A 15075-nucleotide genomic window follows, 5' to 3' on the forward strand; every position below is an offset into this window, starting at 1 on the left:
TCTTCTTTTTGCGTTGTGTTTGTTGAGACTGATGAATTGTGGGTTTATGATCAAGATTATCTATGAACAATATTTGAATCTTCTCTGAATTCTTTTATATATGATTTGTTATCTTTGCAAGTCTCTTCGAATTATCAGTTTGGTTTGCCCTACTAGATTGGTTTTTCTTGCAATGGGAGAAGTGCTTAGTTTTGGGTTCAATCTTGCGGTGTCCTTTCCCAGTGACAGTAGGGGCATCAAGGCACGTATTGTATTGTTGCCATCGAGGATAACAAGATGGTTTTTCTTATCATATTGCATGAATTTATCCCTCTACATCATGTCATCTTGCTTAAGGTGTTACTCTGTTTTCTTGAACTTAATACTCTAGATGCATGCTGGATAGCGGTCGATGAGTGGAGTAATAGTAGTAGATGCAGGCAGGAGTCGGTCTACTTGTCTCGGATGTGATGCCTATATACATGATCATACCTAGATATTCTCATAACTATGCTCAATTCTGTCAATTGCTCAACAGTAATTTGTTCACCCACCGTAAAATACTTATGCTCTTGAGAGAAGCCACTAGTGAAATCTATGGCCCCCGGGTCTATTCACATCATATCAATCTTCCATCACTTTATTATTGCTTTGCTTTTTATTTTACTTTGCATCTTTATACCAAAAATACCAAAAATATTATCTATCATCTCTATCAGATCTCACTCTCGTAAGTGACCGTGAAGGGATTGACAACCCCTAATCGCGTTGGTTGCGTTGAGCTATTTGTTTTGTGTAGGTACGAGGGACTTGCGTGTAGCCTCCTACTGGATTGATACCTTGGTTCTCAAAAACTGAGGGAAATACTTACTCTACTCTGCTGCATCACCCTTTCCTCTTCAAGGAAATCCAACACAGTGCTCAAGAGGTAGCAGGTGGTGATACGCCAACCATAACAATCACTTGATCTGCCACTAGCTCGTCTGATTCTGAATGATCGTAAGAGCCAAACCTGATTATCTCAGACATTATAACCTGATTCTAAATAAGCATCTGCCAGCAAGTAACATGGAGTTTAATTATCCGAGACATTATAATCTGATTCTGAATGATCGTAATCAATTCTTGCACTGCAATATAAGGCTCTCTGCTCTATTTCTCTCTCTACAGTAGGGAGATGGATGCCTGTAGGAGGAGTCTGGATGAGCCAAACCTAAAGTAAGCTAAAGTAAACCTAAAGTAAACCTAAACTAAACTTAAAATATAGAAACAAAAACAAAAAAATACAAGAGGTCTCATCGGAGCCTGGGGCGCCGGAGCAGCGAGGCTGCCACGGGGGTGGAGGAGAGGGGCACCGGGGCGGCCGCATGCAGGAGGGGTGCCAGAGGGGCGGGGGGGACCACGGTGGTGGAGGAGAGGGGCGCCGGGGCGGCCGGGTGGAGGAGGGGCGCTGGAGCGGCGGGGCGGTCGCGGTGGTGGAGGAGAGGGGGTCGCCGGGGCTGCAGGGGCGGCGCGGCGATGGGGGTGGCGTAGGGCGGTGGCGGCACGGGGGCGGGGCGGCGCGGGGCGGCGGCAGCTCGGGCACGGGCGGAGAGAGAGAGTGGGGACAGAGAGATGGGGCGCGGGCGGGCGTCGTTGGATTTTAGTTAGGGCACGGTTCTTTGCCATTTTCTAGAACACGGCAAAGAGCCTAGCTAACGGACGTTAGTTTGGCCACTTTCTTTGTCGTCTGCTAGCGAATGGCAAAGAAAGTGTCCAAACTAACGTCCTTTAGCTAAGATCTTTGTCGTCTGCTAGCAAACGGCAAAGAGCCTAGCTAACAGACGTTAGTTTGGCCACTTTTTTTGCCGTCTGCTAGCGGATGGCAAATAAAGTGTCCGTTAGGTGGTTATCGGTAGTGGGCCACCCTCACTCTTTGCCGTCCATTAGATTCTATGATGTCTGCTAGCGGACGACAAAGAGCTGACTGACGGCAAACATGGTCTGTGCCGTCAGCTCTTTCTTTGTCGTCAGCTTCTTTTAAGCTGAGGGAAAAGACCTTCTCTGTCGTCTGCTAGCTGACGACAAAGATCTGGCTAATGGCAAAGATCCTGATTCCGGTAGTGCTATTTTAACTGAGACAACAGGGATGCCAACAACAGGTCTATGATTATCCTTTTTATCAGGTTTGGCAATTCTAGCAGCTTCTTCACAGAAGTAAATAACATGCCCATCTACATTTTCTTCCAGGAGATCATTAATCATAACAACACTAGGTTCTACTTTAATTTGTTCATCAGGTTTAGGTGTTCTAATATAACTTTTGTTGACCACAGTTGAAACTTTAGCATGTTCCTTTATCCTAACAGGGAAATGTGGTTTCTCAAAATAAGCAGTAGGAACAACTGGATCAACATTATAAATTATGGTTTCTTCTTTAATTGGTACCGGTTCTTTAATTTCTTGTTTAATAGGTGGGTGATATTTGAACCACTTCTCCTTAGGGAGATCAACATGAGTAGCAAATGATTCACAAAAGGAGGCTACTATCTTAGAGTCAAGTCCATATTTAGTGCTAAACTTTTGAAAAGCTTCGGTATTCATAGAAGATTTAACACAATCATACTTAAGCTTAATACCTGACTCTTTACCTTCATCGAGTTCCCAATCTTTAGAGTTGTGTTTAATTCTTTCCAAAATATCCCGCCGGAATTCAATAGTCTTCTTCATAAAAGAACCAGTACAAAAAGTATCAAGCATGGATTGATCATCACGAGAAAGCCGATCATAAAAGTTCTGGATAATAATTCATTTTGAGAGCTCATGGTTGGGGCATGAATATAATATTGACTTAAGCCTCTCCCAAGCTAGAGCGATACTTTCTCCTTCACGAGGCCAAAAATTATATATATAATTCCGATCACGATGAACTAGATGCATAGGATAATTTTTTTTGGTGAAACTCCAATTCCAAGATCCAATATAATCGCATAGCCTGTACCATGCCAATGCTTTTCCCTTCAAATATAAAAGGAAAACCTTTTTCATAACTTCATCTCCGAGTAAACATGCAAGCTTAAACAATCCACAAATTTGTTCCACATATATCAAGTGCATATCGGGATGTTCGGTTCCATCTCCTGCATAAGGATTAGCTAGCAGTTGTTCTATCATACCCGAAGGAATTTCATATTCAATATTTTCAGTAGGTGGAGTAGGTTGAGGGGTAGCTAATTGTGGTTCCGGTCGAGGTGAAGATACCCCGAACAAACCCCTCAAAGGATTGTTTTCCATAGTAACAAGTGACAATAAATTTCAGCACACTATGTAAGTGTTTCCTTACCAAATTCCACTTACCAAAGGCGCTTCACTCCCCGGCAACGGCGCTAGAAAATAGCCTTGATGACCCACAAGTATAGGGGATCAATTGTAGCTCTTTTCGACAAGTAAGAGTGTCGAACCCAACGAGGAGCAGAAGGAAATGACAAGTGGATTTCAGCAAGGTAATGTCTGCAAGTGCTGAAATTATAAGTAACAGAGTAGTTTGATATCAAGATAATTTGTAACGAGCAAGTAATGATAGTAGTAACAAAAGTGTAGCAAGGTAGCCCAATCCTTTTAAGGCAAAGGACCGGCCAAAACGGTCTCTTATGATAAGCAAAGCGTTCTTGAGGGTACACGGGAATTTCATCTAGTCACTTTCATCATGTTGATTCGATTCGTGTTCGCTACTTTGATAATTTGATATGTGGGTGGACCGGTCCTTAGGTGCTGTTCTTACTTGAACAAACCTCCTACTTATGATTAACCCTCTCACAAGCATCCGCAACTACGAGAAAAGTATTAAGAATAAATTCTAACCATACCATTGTGACGCCCCCGATTCAATCGTACACTAATCATGCATGCAAATGTGTACGATCAAGATCAGGGACTCACGGGAAGATATCACAACACAACTCCAAAACATAAATAAGTCATACAAGCATCATAATACAAGCCAGGGGCCTCGAGGGCTCGAATACAAGTGCTCGATCATAGACGAGTCAGCTGAAGCAACAATATCTGAGTACATACATAAGTTAAACAAGTTGCCATAAGATGGCTAGCACAAACTGGGATACAATCGAAAGAGGCGCAGGCCTCCTGCCTGGGATCCTCCTAGACTACTCCTGGTCGTCGTCAGCAGGCAGCACGTAGTAGTAGGCACCCCCGGGGTAGTAGTCGTCATCGACGGTGGCGTCTGGCTCCTGGGCTCCATCGTCTGGTCGCAGCAATCGGGTAGAGATATGGGGAAAAGGGGGAACAAGGCAACCGTGAGTACTCATCCAAAGTACTAGCAAGCAAGGAGCTACACTACATATGCATGGATATATGTGTAAAGGGCCATATCAGTGGACTGAACTGCAGAATGCCAGAATAAGAGGGGGATAGCTAATCCTGTCGAAGACTACGCTTCTAGCAGCCTCCGTCTTGCAGCATGTAGAAGAGAGTAGAATGAAGTCCTCCAAGTAGCATCGCATAGCATAATCCTACCCGGCAATCCCCTCCTCGTTGCCCTGTTAGAGAGCAACCACCGGGTTGTATCTGGCACTTGGAAGGGTGTGTTTTATTAGTATCCGGTTCTAGTTTTCATAAGGTCAAGGTACAACTTCAGGTCGTCCTTTTACCGAGGGACACGGCTATTCGAATAGATTAACTTCCCTGCAGGGGTGCACCACATAACCCAACACGCTTGATCCCATTTGGCCGGACACACTTTTCGGGGTCATGCCCGGCCGCGGAAGATCAACACGTCGCAGCCCCACCTAGGCACAACAGAGAGGTCAGCACGCCGGTCTAAACCTAAGCGCACAGGGGTCTGGGCCCATCGCCCATAGCACACCTGCACGTTGCGAACACGGCCGGAAGCAGACCTAGCCTAGTGGCGTTCCAGTCCAATCCGGCGCGCGCCACTCAGTAGCTGACGTCACGAAGGCTTCGGCTGATACCACGACGCCGGGATACCCATAACTACTCCCGCGTAGATGGTTAGTGCGTATAGACCAAATGGCCAGACTCAGATCAAATACCCAAATCTCGTTAAGCGTGTTAAGTATCCGCGAATGCCGACCAGGGCCAGGCCACCTCTCTCCCAGGTGGTCTCAACCTGCCCTGTCGCTCCGCCACAAAGTAACAGTCGGGGGCCATCGGGAACCTAGGCCCACCACTACCTGGGTGGAACCACCTGCCACTTCAGCCCCCATCTCCGAATAGTATCACAGGTAATGTAACAGTGAGAAGTATATAGTATATGCCCGTGATCACCTCCCGAAGTGATCACGGCCCAGTAGTAAACCATGGCAGACGGACAAGAGTGTAGGGCCACTGATGGAACAATAGCATCCTATACTAAACAGTAGGATAGCAGGTAAAGGTAACAACAGTAGTAGCAAGGACAGGCTATGCAGTAGTATAGGATTAACTGAAAGCAGTAACATGCTACACTACTCTAATGCAAGGAGTATAGAGAAGAATAGGCGATATCTGGTGATCAAGGGGGGGGGGCTTGCCTGGTTGCTCTGGCAAGAGAGAGGGGTCGTCAACACCGTAGTCGTACTGGGTAGCAGCGGCGTCGGTCTCGGTGTCTAGCGGAAGAAGAGGGGGAAGAAACAATAAATATTTAAGCAAACAAATGCATAGCGATGCATGACATGACAAGTATCGGTGCTAGAGGTGCCCTAACGCGGTATGAGGTGATACCGGTGAAGGGGGGAAACATCTGGGAAAGTATCCCTAGTGTTTCGCGTTTTCGGGCAGAGGAGCCGGAGGGGGAAGTTGCGAGTTTGACATGTTAGGGGTGTGTGGCGGACGAACGGGTTGCGTATCCGGATTCGTCTCGTCGTTCTGAGCAACTTTCATGTAGAAAGTATTTTCATCTGAGCTACGGTTTATTTTATATTAATTTTAAAAAATTTAAATCATTTTTAGGATTAATTCTAAATATTTTAATTCAACATTATCCAGAACAGTGTTTGCTGACATCAGCATGACATCAGCAGTCAACAGAGGTGTTGACTGGTTCGCTGACGTGTGGGTCCCACTGGTCATTGACTGTTTAGTCTAATTAATGTTTAACTAATCTAATTACTATTTAATTTCACTAATTAGTTAATTAGGTTAATCTAATTATGATTAATTAGCTTAATTAATTCCTTAATTAATTAATTAATTTAATTGTTATTATTTATTTAATTATTTTTATTAATATTATTATTATTATTTATTCTTTTTTTAAACGTTTCTGGGGCTGGGGCCCCTTTGTCATAGGCCCTAGGGGGCTTAACGGGCACTGGGGTTTACGGGCGCTCGGGTGCGGGCGAGGCAACCCGAGCCAGTGGCGGGGTGCCAGCGCGGCGTCGGCGGAGCAGAGAGCGACGGCGCTCGGCCGCGGGGCAGCAGCAGCCACGGGGAGAGGTCGGGCGCCGCGAGCACGGCGGCCGGTAGGGCACGCACGCGGGACGTGGGTGGCTGCTGCAACTAGCAGCGCCGGCGGTGGCAAACAACAGGGGGAGGTGGCGGCGCTGAAGCCATTAATGGGCTTGGCCAGGGGAGCCACGCAGCGCGCGGCGACAGCGCGGTGGAGCCAGGCGGAGGGCGCGGGCACACGCAGCGCGTGCGCTTGGGGGGTGCGCCGGCGAGGCAGGGCGAGCGAGCACGGGGCGAGGTAGCGACGCGGCGCGGGCGCGCAGAGGCGGCTGCGGCGTGCGCGGCGGCAGCGTGCGGGCACGCGCGGGGAGGTGCCGCGGTGCGGGCGGCGGAGAGAGGGGGAGAGGGGGAAGCTCACGGGGAGTGGCAGGGACTAGGTAGTGGGCTCGACGGAGGTCGGGGAGGTCCGACGAGGGAGATGACGAGGCGGCGGCAGTCCGGTGAGGGAGGTCCGGCGAGGTGGCTCCGACGACGGGCGGCGTTCCGGGCTGCAGCGGACGACGGAGGGTGGGTGGAGGGTGTCGGGGGCGACGCGGCAGGCGCGGTGAGGGGCGCCGCTGAGGGAGAGGGGACGGGGGCGCGAGGATGCGGGAGGGGGGCCGGCGAGGCGGCTACGGGCGTTGGTGTTGGTGGTTCGCTCCCCTCGATCCGACCTTGATCGGGGAGGAGGGGGAGAGCGAGTGGGAGGGCGAGTGGGGCGACGGGGTGGGGTTAGGGTTTGGTCGTGGGGATAAGGGGTGAGTGGGGGGGGGGGGCAGCCTGGGCCAGGTGGGTCGGAGTGGGCCGTTTTGGCCAGGGTGCTGGTGCTGGCCGGCTAGGCCGCTTGGCCCAGTTGGCCAGGGGGCTTCTTTTTTGTAATTTTAGTTTTCTATTCTTTTATGTATTTTATTTCTTTTTTGTTTTATTTTGTTCCTCATTGTATTTTAGTTTTGTAAAGTACAAAAATGATCCCTAAATTGGTAATAGGAATTATACCACTGCCACAATTAACTTGGCACCTTAATATATTAGTTTGCAATAGTTTATCATTTTAAAAGCATTTAAATAATTGTTTTTGCTACTGTTTAAATCGTTTTAGAGTATTTGAACATTTTATAAAAGTGTAGTTCCTCTGCCATAATTACTTATGCATTATTTGGCTCACTCTGAACATTATAGTTTTAATTTTTGAAAACTTTTGTTGTTTGCCTGATTTTTAAATCGAATTCAAATCGGTTTCGAACTAATGCGAGATTAGCCACCATAATCAAGGTGACGTGGCATCATTAGCGGAGGATTACTGTAGCATAACTATCCGGGCGTCACAATTCTCCTCCACTACAAGAAATCTCGTCCCGAGATTTAAGAGGTGTACTAAGGGGGAAAGGTCTGGTTACGAAATCCTAATGAATCTTCTTGGCCTTGATTGCTCTTCTCGAGGTGGTCGATCCATTATATTGATGTCTTCATTTTTCTGGTTCGGGTCATCAAGAAGAAGTCGGCATCCTTTCTTTGGGGGTCCCATCGTACTTACGAAAGAATAAGGGGGTATTCCGAGAGAATGAACCTCTACAAGGTTGACCATCTGGTCGATAACATCGGGGAAGATGGCGGAAAGTAACTCTCGAATTGAAACTTAAGAAATATCGAGAGCAAAGTAATGAGGATTCATGGGCAGTTTCGAGCGAGCAGGCAACCGTTCGATGCCTGAAACAGGGCGTGAAATGGGCTCAAAGCAATCGGGAATAAGTATTGCGTCCAGTAACAGATTTGATGACCTCTCGGAAGGTGGCTTGTGAGTTACATAGAAGCCATACGCGAGGAACAACCTTGGGAACAGGGGGTGCAGGAGAGTCAAGTTTCGATCCTGTGGAACTGTGGGTTATGGGCCCACCATGTGGGTTAAAAGTAGGAAGGGGTCTAACATCTTGCACGGTCATGATAGCAAGGCATGTCAGAGGGTAGCCTGTCAGTTATGTCGGCAACAACATCGATACCAAGGGTGAGAGACGAACAGAACCATTTTCCTGCTCGTTGAAACGAGGCGGACCAATAGGCAAAGTTCTCGTCCATCGGTGGCTACCGGAATGTCATCAACAATAGTAACAGGGTCTTGCTGACAGAATTGTACACCGAGGTGTTTATATAAGTAGAAGAATATTACTGCTTAGATCATATAGATCACAAGAAAGGTTACACCAAACAAAGGAAAGGAAAATGTGTTTGACACATATTCCAGGGGTATACCCTTCCCAAGGACAAGCAGAGCATGATATCCATGACAGGATATAATGTAGAAAACCTTTTAGGTAGGGGAGAGAAATTTCATGACATTACCCATACAGCGGTGTTTGAATAATTGAGCAGGAAACATTTAGCATTGGGCTTCAAATATTCTTGTTGAAAATCGGAGTATCATAGACATGCTTCGAGATAGCATTGACATGGTCTTCAAGCAAAGGTCGTATTTTGGATACACGAAGGATTCATCAGGGAAAACTTATAGAATAAGTCTTACAATTTCCTCATGGAAGAATGGATAACCTTACCGAAAAGGAATCTATAAAAATAGGGCCTTCGGCCAGGTGTGCTAGGCATGACATCACCTTACCGGGTCATATAAAGGCCAATGTTATAACTCTTGGAAATGTCCCAACCATCATATCTGACCGAGATTCAGATCCAATAGGTGTCATGATACCTCAGACTCGGGATGTTCGAGAAGAAAAGGTGCAACACAAATAGACGAAATGACATTGCAAGATTCTCGGGAAATGAACTATGGGAGCGGGTTCCTGAAACAATAGTTCATCATTAAACCAAGGAGGGGATGAGAAGGTGGCTGATGGGCTCAGCGACAATTCATCGAGAATTCCAAACGGATGGCTTTCCACAATAATGTGAACAAGAAGATGGCACTTGTCTTGTATGCTCTAGGAAAACATACACCATCAATCATTAGTTGAAAGGTGTGCCCGAAGTATGACCTTAGGCAGCAAGATCAATGTTAGAGTGACGACTGAATAACCAACAGTCTAAGAATGAACTGTCGATCATTAACTTCAAAGCAATAGGGTTGCTAGAAGTACAGAACTCAAACAGCATCGTTAGCATATTGGTATCCTGGTTGAAAACAACATGGGGACCAAGGAAGAATGGTGATGGTGAGAAGTATCATCATGCCGAGAATTTGTAAGAGGTGGAGCAATCCCAACAATATTCTCGACATAATAGACAGTAATACTTCAAGGAAGAACACAACACTAGCTAGAGAGCAAGTTGCATTCATTATGTGGGCAAGTTCACGATGAAAGGAAGTCAAGGGTGTTGTCGATGATAATAAAAATCATCGAGGGCAAGGAGGGTATTTCTCATCATGAGCACAGTTGACATCTCGGAAGAAGTCAAAGTGTTGAAGGTGATCCGACACATTTGCCGGGAGGTTTTAAGAGGATGCAATCAAATAACAACGGCAACAAGCAAGGAAATGATGAAGTGGCAAGTTATAGGATCAATATATAAGAGGCAAGCTCGGAACCAAAGTTGCATTCCAAGACAAGCAACAAGATGTTGAAAGCTTGACGTAAGTCATGCTCACACACTGAAGAATACGTGCACCAGAGAATGACAAGGTAGCACAGTCAAAGGTAGCAAGACCAGGATGCAGTCGATAGTCTAGGAATGACCAGCTTGAGTTCAGAATTTCCTTGTAAAAATAGTAGGGGTATTTGATTTGTAGTGCGGAATAATTTCACTAGTCGGTATCCTTGGTTGATAACAACCCAGAACCCATAGAGTGATTACGACAAGGAAAGACATTACTTCAACAAAGTTAGTAAGCTGTGGTGCAATGGCAAGACATCTCCGAGATACCAAGAGGTAATACTCGACGACATATCAAAGTAGAGGTTGCGGAGATGTATCGATCAACAAAAGACAAGTGCTCTAACTTGTCTAAGAAATGGTATTTAAAGGAGAACATGGTCGGAACCACGCTTGCAAAGGCCAGATCCCAGATATAATATGAACTTATAGTAAGGGAATAATTAATTTAAGAGAAGCTTTAATGATAAGATCTACATCGTGTCCATGGGCATGAACACAAAGTTCAAGGTCGACTCCCACTTCTCCAATGCATAACCTTTCATTCACTTCTCACATTCGAGGAATTTGTAGTGTTGAAATTTTATCTGGCAAAATACCAGAAGTGTATGACTCGTGAAAACTTTCAAGTTCACGCATAATAAGGAAGGCATAGGTTCAACCCGTCAGGGTATCGTGGAAACATATACCACAAGCTTCAATAGTAAATACCACAAGCTCGAAAGCAGAGCATGGTTGGTCAATCAGAGGATAGGATTTACCAATGGAGAAAGAACTTCCAAAGGGATTGAATATGAAGGACGCTATCGGATAAAATCCAACAAGGATCTGGTGGTCCTCAAAGGATCTGATGTGAGCATCGGTACTCAACCAGAAGAGGAAAGAATGCAAATGCAACAGGTTATGGAATCATCTGAATAATTCGAAGCTTAAATGCAAAGGTATTATGATTCCAAATCGAAGGATCAGAAGCAGATGCTCTGATCAAGGATGGATAAGTTGAATAGACTTAGGGGCACAATCGACGGTAATTTGATTGGTCGAGAACTAGCTCCTATTCAAAATGACGTCTGAGCCGGAAGGTTGAATTCTAGTATCTGATTGAGGATTGCGAGCATTCGCAACAAATTGAATCAACGGACTCAAAATGATAATGACAAGGGATGCCATTAAGATTACGAGACTTATGGGATTAACCATAATGCAAGCAAGCAAGAATTTCAAGAGCAATAGGCTGCTCAGGATTTTCGGAAGATCGGGTAGTATTTGAATGTATTTTTGTGAAACACATGAACAACTTTGGATGAAAGGATACTCGGTAAGAGCGAGGAATTATCCATAGGGGTATTCATGTGGCAAAGAACTGCAAGGCAGTAGGCACAAGGTATTCTTGAAACAATAGAGAGAATTTCAATGTATCTTGTAATAACAAGATCAACTGGGAAGCATTGTATGAATGGCGAGTATACGTGGTTATCCATAGGGGTTTATCGATGGAGGGGAATTGCAAAAGCGACGCCATAAAGTCTCAAGAGAACATTAGAGAGTATCTTCAGATTCTTCTGGTGCAGCAGACGATCATCTGCAATAAGGGGCTCTCTGGGAGAAAGTATTATCGAGAACCTAGAGTCAAAGTTAGTAAAATCGTTTAACCCGAATAGAAGAGATATCAGAGTCCCAGAGTATAGGTCGAGGAATAAAAGATCCTACTACCACCCAATGGCGACGTGTGCCCGTAAGGCACACAGCCATGTTAGTAAAAGTTTTATAAAGTCTAGACTCGACTTCGGCCAAGGAGTGTGGAAGGGGGATTCCTACAGGCAGTCGGCTCTGATACCAACTTGTGACGTCCCCGATTCAATCCTACACTAATCATGCACGCAAATGTGTACGATCAAAATCAGGGACTCACGGGAAGATATCACAACACAACTCTAAAACATAAATAAGTCATACAAGCATCATAATACAAGCCAGGGGCCTCGAGCGCTCGAATACAAGTGCTTGATCATAGACGAGTTAGCGGAAGCAACAATATCTGAGTACAGACATAAATTAAATAAGTTGCCATAAGATGGCTAGCACAAACTAGGATACAATCGAAAGAGGCGCAGGCCTCCTGTCTGGGATCCTCCTAGACTACTCCTGGTCGTCGTCAGCAGGCAGCACGTAGTAGTAGGCACCCCCGGGGTAGTAGTCGTCATGGACGGTGGCGTCTGGCTCCTGGGCTCCATCATCTGGTCGCAGCAATCGGGTAGAGATATGGGGAAAAGGGGGAACAAGGCAACCGTGAGTACTCATCCAAAGTACTCGCAAGCAAGGAGCTACACTACATATGCATGGATATATGTGTAAAGGGCCATATCAGTGGACGGAACTGCAGAATGCCAGAATAAGAGGGGGATAGCTAATCCTGTCGAAGACTACGCTTTTGGCAGCCTCCGTCTTGCAGCATGTAGAAGAGAGTAGAATGAAGTCCTCCAAGTATCATCGCATAGCATAATCCTACCCGGAAATCCCCTCCTCGTTGCCCTGTTAGAGAGCGACCACCGGGTTGTATCTGGCACTTGGAAGGGTGTGTTTTATTAAGTATCCGGTTCTAGTTGTCATAAGGTCAAGGTACAACTCCGGGTCGTCCTTTTACCGAGGGACATGGCTATTCGAATAGATTAACTTCCCTGCAGGGGTGCACCACATAACCCAACACGCTTGATCCTATTTGGTCGGACACACTTTTATGGGTCATGCCCGGCCGCTGATGATCAACACGTTGCAGCCCCACCTAGGCACAACAGAGAGGTCAGCACGCCGGTCTAAACCTAAGAGCACAGGGGTCTGGGCCCATCGCCCATAGCACACCTGCACATTGCGAACGCGGCCGGAAGCAAACCTAGCCTAGTGGCGTTCTAGTCCAATCCGGCGCGCGCCACTCAGTCGCTGACGTCACGAAGGCTTCGGCTGATACCACAATGCCGGGATACCCATAACTACTCCCGCGTAGATGGTTAGTGCGTATAGACCAAATGGCCAGACTCAGATCAAATACCCAGATCTCGTTAAGCATGTTAAGTATCCGCGAAGGCCGACCAGGGCCAGGCCACCTCTCTCCCAGGTGGTCTCAACCTGCCCTGTCGCTCCGCCACAAAGTAACAGTCGGGGGCCGTCGGGAACCCAGGCCCACCACTACCTGGGCGGGACCACCTGCCCCTTCAGCCCTCATCTCCGAACAGTATCACAGGTAATGTAACAGTGAGAAGTATATAGTATATGCCCGTGATCACCTCCCGAAGTGATCACGGCCCAGTAGTAAAGCATGGCAGACAGACAAGAGTGTAGGGCCACTGATGGAACAATAGCATCCTATACTAAACAGTAGGATAGCAGGTAAAGGTAACAACAGTAGTAGCAAGGACAGGCTATGCAGCAGTATAGGATTAACTGAAAGCAGTAACATGCTACACTACTCTAATGCAAGCAGTATAGAGAAGAATAGGCGATATCTGGTGATCAAGGGGGGGGCCTTGCCTGGTTGCTCTGGCAAGAGAGAGGGGTCGTCAACACCGTAGTCGTACTGGGTAGCAGCGGCGTCGGTCTCGGTGTCTAGCGGAAGAAGAGGGGGAAGAAACAATAAATATTTAAGCAAACAGATGCATAGCGATGCATGACATGACAAGTATCGGTGCTAGAGGTGCCCTAACACGGTATGAGGTGATACCGGTGAAGGGGGGAAACATCTGGGAAAGTATCCCCGGTGTTTCGCGTTTTCGGGCAGAGGAGCCAGAGGGGGAAAGTTGCGAGTTTGACATGTTAGGGGTGTCTGGCGGACGAACGGGTTGCGTATCCAGACTCGTCTCGTCGTTCTGAGCAACTTTCATGTAGAAAGTATTTTCATCTAAGCTACGGTTTATTTTATATTAATTTTAAAAGATTTAAATCATCTTTAGGATTAATTTAAATATTTTAATTCAACATTATCCAAAACAGTGTTTGCTGATGTCATCATGACGTCGGCATGACATCAGCAGTCAACAGAGGTGTTGACTGGTTCGCTGGCGTGTGGGTCCCACTGGTCATTGACTGTTTAGTCTAATTAACGTTTAACTAATCTAATTATTGTTTAATTAAACTAATTAGTTAATTAGGTTAATCTAATTATGATTAATTAGCTTAATTAATTCCTTAATTAATTAACTAATTTAATTATTATTATTTAATTAATTATTTTTATTAATATTATTATTATTATTTATTCTTTTTTTAAACGTTTCTAGGCTGGGGCCCCTTTGTCATAGGCCCTAGGGGGGGCTTAACGGGCACTGGGGTTTACGGGCGCTCGGGTGCGGGCGAGGCAACCCGAGCCAGTGGCGGGGTGCCAGCGCGGCGTTGGCGGAGCAGAGAGCGACGGCGCTCAGCCGCGGGGCAGCAGCAGCCACGGGGAGAGGTCGGGCGCCGCGAGCACGGCGGCCGGTAGGGCACGCACGCGGGACGTGGGTGGCTGCAGCAACTAGCAGCGCCGGCGGCGGCAAACAACAGGGGGAGGCGGCGGCGCTGAAGCCAGTAATGGGCTTGGCCAGGGGAGCCACGCAGCGTGCGGCGACAGCGCGGTGGAGCCAGGCGGAGGGCGTGGGCACACGCAGCGCGTGCGCTTGGGGGGTGCGCCGGCGAGGCAGGGGTGAGCGGGCACGGGGCAAGGTAGCGACGCGGCACGGGCGCGCAGAGGCGGCTGCGGCGTGCGCGGCGGCAGCGTGCGGGCGCGCGCGGGGAGGTGTCGCGGTGCGGGCGGCGGAGAGAGGGGAGAGAGGGGGAAGCTCATGGGGAGTGGCAGGGACTAGGCAGTGGGCTCGACGGAGGTCGGGGAGGTCCGACGAGGGAGATGACAAGGCGGCGGCAGTCCGGTGAGGGAGGTCCTGCGAGGTGGCTCCGACGACAGGCGGCGTTCCGGGCAGCAGCGAACGACGGAGGGCGGGTGCAGGGCGTCGGGGGCGACGCGGCAGGCGCGGCGAGGGGCGCCGCTGAGGGAGAGGGGACGGGGGCACGAGGATGCGGGAGGGGGCTGGCGAGGCGGCT

The sequence above is a fragment of the Triticum aestivum genome, chromosome 2A (genome assembly GCF_018294505.1).
Source record: "Triticum aestivum cultivar Chinese Spring chromosome 2A, IWGSC CS RefSeq v2.1, whole genome shotgun sequence".
Classification (NCBI taxonomy): Eukaryota; Viridiplantae; Streptophyta; class Magnoliopsida; order Poales; family Poaceae; genus Triticum; species Triticum aestivum.